This window comes from Anabas testudineus, chromosome 11, assembly GCF_900324465.2.
Source record: "Anabas testudineus chromosome 11, fAnaTes1.2, whole genome shotgun sequence".
NCBI lineage: Eukaryota > Metazoa > Chordata > Actinopteri > Anabantiformes > Anabantidae > Anabas > Anabas testudineus.
In genome coordinates, this window is record NC_046620.1 from 19,859,613 (window position 1) to 19,865,713 (window position 6,101).

The following is a 6,101-nucleotide window of genomic DNA, read 5'->3' on the forward strand; positions in this document are numbered from 1 at the left end:
TTCAGCACTTTTTCCCTGTTTGGTTGTATGTAATATAAAAAGTATTCTTGGAAACAGATGAAAAACTCTTTGCAGAACAGGAAGAGTGGCCAGAATGGGATGCAAAGCATGAAGCATGGATGTCTATTTTTTCAGAGATTGCTCCATTTAAAACATGTCATGAACTACAGGACCTTCCTTATTACAAATTTACAGTACAAAATTGATATATTAACTTTGGTTACATACCAAATAATGCACACTTGGGGAAATGCTATTTTTCAAAAAGGGAGTATGCTTGTTTCACCTTAACTTGAAGAAACGTTTACTGTTGTGTACTATTCCATTGCCTCACTACAGAAAATTTTAAATAACTTAAAGCATCAGGTATTGTTTTCAAAAAGCAATCATACAATATATTTCAATTCACCACACATCAAGCCAAAATGTTGTTGCCAATATTAGCATGTGCATTATATGTCATTTAATGAGTGTATAATGGTTGTTTGACATTCTATAGTCTGTTTCCAGAAGAGCTGTATGACAAATATCTATCTTGGGTTCAAAGGATCATGCTGCTGTTATTTATATTTCCCCCTCATCACATCACACGACGAAGGCTTTAATTTCATATGAAGCCCTTTTAATAATAAGAGTTTAAACTGAACTACAGCAAAGAAAAACTCACCCTCCTCACTACACAATTTTTTTGTTGGTTGTGTTACTTTTAGCTCATTGACTGTCTCCTCTCTACACTGACTGTTTTACATATTGTGGGTCTCTGTTATGACATCACTGTGATATCACCAGGTTTGCTATTTGTTTCATAATTTCAGTCTTTACAGGTTGAGCGGTGCGCCTCACGCCAATGCTTATGCAGTAAAATAAATGCACAAATTAAAGCATTATGGGAAATGCTGGCCGTGACTATCTACAGTAGCTTGAGCTGCTGGGTCAGACTGAGGTAAGGTTCCTGGAAAATTATCAAATGACTCAAATTAATAAAGTGAGCATCCCAGACTGATGACATAAAATAGATCAGAAGGTGGAGTTTTCCTTTAACCTGCAGCTACCAAAGAACAATTAAGTAACTCCATCTAAATTTATCAACAGTGTTAATTTCAATCTAAGGACATACATAATTGTGCTTCACAAGTCCAGCATAGTAGTGTAATGCACACCTGTAGCAAATGAGCAAGTCAGCTCTAACCACAAAGCACTGAAAGTAGAACAGGCCAATATAAACTGACAACTCCTGAGGTTTGGATGCACTTTAGAGTCATTAGGGAAATACAACCTGATAAACTCATCAACAGGGAAATGAGAAGAAATAGGGGGAACGAGCTAATGTGAGTGGACAGGTAAAGATCAGAGATAAGAGAACCTTAATAACATCAGTATGATCCTTTCACTTTCTGTAAAATATTGTTTTATGTCTGAAAGATGAAAGGTGCATGAACTTTGTATGATGAATATGGAAACAATTCCATAATAACTTTAGAAGTATCTTAATGGGAAATAGTCTTAAGAATGATTTACAACATTGCTATTTCTTTTGCCAGTAGTTAAACAAATACACTTTATTTATTTGATTTCTAATGTTTAATTCAAACTGTACAATACTATTTGTGCTCAGGTTTGAATTAATTTTTTTTCTTCTTCACCTATAACAAACAAAATCTAAGAAATCCATCACTCACACAATATAATGTTCATATGAAACACTCTTTGAAATTATTTGAGAAATGCGACTAAGATGCATCGTATCACTGAGGCCTGCGTGGCATCTGAAACAGATGTGTACACTGACTGTCTATTTGCATTTTAGACATTTGTGAAAACCAAAAGGCTGGAAAGTATGTGAGAAATTTTCTTTTAAAGCCCAAGCCACCATTTGTGTTAGTTTGCCCAACAAAAATTGACTTTAAAGAAGCATTGCCTTCAGTATCCTTTGCAGCCTAGTGTTTAACAGGCTTCTGTTAATTTCCTGGGTATGTGAGCATGCCTAATGATGAATGCCACTTTGTTTGGGCAAATGGTAAAATGCCATGGATCCTATTCAGACGTGACAAAAGTAACCAGGCATGGAGGTTGAGATAAGCCCTAAAAGCATTGTTTCATTATTGGACTATACTAGCTTATCTAAATATCCTGTACAATATGTTTATAACAACCTTTGGAATAAAAAGGCCTTTTCATGGCTGAAATGCATATGTATTTTTCCACAGTAGCATACGTGCCTTGAAGAAACAGCAGTTAACTGTCGAAGTGGGCACATTTAAATATCACGACTGTGGATCTGTTTCCACTTCAGCAAACTGATCAGAAGCTTATGGAAGTCTGGCTTTAGGGCTAATAATATAGTAGGTGTGGTTAAAGTATGGACAGATCTGAGTCAGTTAGTTGACAATGAGATGAAAAATCTACACGTGATATTCTATCTACCTACCTTATACTAGAAACACACCCAGCACCAAAGCAGACGGAGCCACGTCCTTACTCCTGAAAGACATGACTGCTAATTCTGTCTGCAAATGTCTTATTTACACAGCTCTGGCCATTACTCCAATAAGTAATAGTGAAAGTGAGCTTGTACTGAGGTAATTGCTGAGATCTGGGAAATGGAAGAAAGTGAAATGGTGCAAAAAACACAAAGAGTCTGGTGGTTAGACAAGTTTAAAGAATAAGGCTGGCAATATTCTGTCAAATCCCATGAAAAGACCAAAATCAACAATAAAATCCTACTACTAAGTATGTCTGTCTGGTTAAAAACTCATATATCTTGTGTAAAAATGTTGCCCAAAAACTATTAAAAGCACCACTGAGCCACCATTTGGGAACTAGGAGACATGTTGCCTCATGGTGCACTACAGCTTACTTTTTCAACAAATTTGGTTTTGTTTTTTTCCTGTTTGAGGACAGTTGGCATCTGGGTCCCTCCTCTTGTGTTGTTTTCAACCAAACGCAGAGAAAAATATTAAGCTCCTTAGATTGCTAATTGCTTTGTAATATCCACCAGCTGCTTGGATATTTTGTCCCTCTGCTGTTTGGTGCTGGAGAGGAAGTGACCAGGTCAAATCTGGTCCTCTCCTCCTTTAGTTATGTGCAATAACATCTACAGGTAGATTGTAATTATTACCGCTTTATAAGAACATCTGCTAAATGACAACTAATATAATAACCTATATTGACCAGTGCAGCTTTATAGATTCACATTAAGGATTTACAAATGAACTTTGGGCTGAGTGTCACAAAGAAGAAAGGAAATTTAGAAAGTATTGACAGCTAGACATATAAATTGTGATATTGGTCTTTTTATGGAATGGATTCACTGACAATAATAAAAGTATAGAAAAACAAGAACCTTATGCTTTGAACAATCTAAGTTAGTCTAACTTCCTTGGAAAAGAAAGGCAATTGGTAAAAAAGTGCCTCATTGGACTCGTCGTAGTAATGTTGCCTTGTTCCCCAGCCTCAGCTATTAGTTTAACAAATACAATATTAAGCTATTATACTTGTAGGAACAATGACCATAAGTATAAAAAAAGAAGAATTATCCCTTAAACACTTTGAATACTGATAGGGTTGAGTGATTATCTACCTATAATAAGTATCACTGATGCTAATCAGTGTCATCTGCCTTCCACTCATTCCACAGTCAAACTTTTCAAGCAACATTTTGGGGAATGTATCAGCCATAATGGATTTTTTTAAAGAAGCAGCAAACAAATGAACTCATTTGCTCTTGGTAATGTTCAAGTCACACAGTTTTTCTTATCCGTCCCACATGCACACATATTACTTAGATTTGTCTGCCATGATGCTACATGTCATACTGATGGTTCTCGACTGAATGTTACTCTATAACACAGATGGTGCAGAGAAACAGCCCCACACACACACACACACACACATACACAACATTCAGCAGACAATACAGTGCAATCATGTTGCTTTCTCTCTGTCTACCTGCCACGTGGCATCAAACAACATGAAGATGAATTGAATTCTTTTTGGCTGTCATTTGTTTTTCAGTGTTTTGTATGTAGTCGTGCTTGGCTTCCAGGCGTCCTTTACTGCATGTGGCAGTATGTGCAGGCTATTTCTCTGTCAACAGTGCCATGTTTTCCTATGACAGGGACAATGAGACACTAATTGCACTACTATCTGTGTAATACAATATAACAGAAAGGCTGTGTTCCACCACTTCGTGAAATACTCTTTGCAATAGGTTCTTCTGTAGGTCTGATGAACAAATAATACCATGTACCATATTCTTTACTAGAGATTATATCCCATGTCATTGGTATCCATGGTCATGTTGGATCCACTAACGTCTTCTGTCACACTTTTGAAACTGATTGTACAGTACACTCCAGTATGGGTCCCTTCTCTTTTCAACACAAAGAGAAGAGATTGTCAGGATTAAATTAACATTTTACATAACATTTTACATTTGTATTTTTTGTTCCTTTTTTTGGGTATGTGTGCATGATTTGGTGTGGATGACTCACTGGGTTGCAATGCCTGGGTGAAGCCATAACACACTTGAATAAAATGATGAGCCTCCTTCTGAAACTCTTTGTCCTTCTGTAACTGGCTAACATCTGGCTAGCAGTTGCTCTGTTGAGCCAATATTTGAATTGAACAACAACAAAAAAAGAAAAGTAAAATTAATGCCTGCAGTTATAGTATAACATATTCATTAAAACAACAGTTTCAATGATCTCTAAATGTGCCATTGGCCAGTTTCTCAAACTAACTGAATCAACTTTGAAGTTATGGTGATAATTAATTAAAAGTGCCTCTTGGGTACATTTCATTTTCAAAGTTAAAACTAATATTTTTTTAAAGCCAAGGTTTTGAGAAGCAAGGCCTTCTAACATTTTAAGCCATAGCAGTGTGACTTTCAAGAGTATCTGCTAACAAATACAAACTGTAAAGTCTTAGTCTTGCATATTCAAACTTTCAGGCCAGAACAATCTTAGTTGTAAGAGCCAGAGATACCATCTCACACCAACACAACTACAATGGCTCTGTGTTGTGTATTTTCCTTTATGCTCTATTGGTAAGTCTCAGTGTTTAAGGAATAATCTGACATTTTGGGAAATATGTTTGCCTTCTCTGTGAAGCTACAGACAAGGGTTAGTTTAGCACAAAGACAAGAATAAAGGGGTAGAAATGTTCAATACATGTCTACCAACACCTGTAAAGCTCACAGAACGATAAAGTCTCTTATTTATTTAATTAATACAAAAACAATACTATACAAAAAAATATATAAAATATAAGATGTTATTAGGGATCTTTAGAAGGTTTTGGATCAGCCAAGCTCACTGCCCTCATTCCCATCTTTGTGCTAAGCTAACTGGCTCTGCTTTATATCACACAGAATCGTATATAGGCTATATGTGCCTAGCCCTTAGCAAAAAAGCTAACAATCTAATAATTACTTCAAAGAATATTATTAATTTCTAATTAAGTTTATAACATGAAATTCTACGTGTAACATATTCCAGCAATTTGACTAAATACATTTTGCTGTCCACTGCCTTCCTCTTCTCACTGAGTGGCCAGTGCGGTGCAGCTGGATGTTTAGTACTGTAGGTGGGAGAATGAGCAGGCAACATCCCTTTTTATCCCTTCCCACACTGCAGTAATTATACTGTCAGCCGTGAACGTCACGCAACGCAGAGGGCGACACAATAAGAACAGTGGCAGAGGGGTGTTAAGGCCTTCTCTTGGCGTTAAGCCTGTAATTTTGCATCTTAAATGATCATGTAAGTGGAGCCAAGTTGTTCGGCAGCAGGACCATTTCCACCGTACCAGTGATATGATTAAGCTTTGCAATAAGCAGGTGCTGACAACCTTCTTTTTTGTGGCCCGAGGCGAGAGAATGAGAGAACAGAGAAGAGGAGATTTTGAACAATGATTGAGTCTGTCTGTCTGATGAAAAATGGATCTACTCTTGGAGGCACAACTGCACACTAACATGAGTCTCATCCATTGCAGAAAAACTTTGTGAAAGTCTGCCTCTAAATACAATAAATGAGTCTGATGTGAGAGTGACAGAGCCAACATTTAAAACAAGCTGCTCACATATTCCTGCAGGCAGCACACAC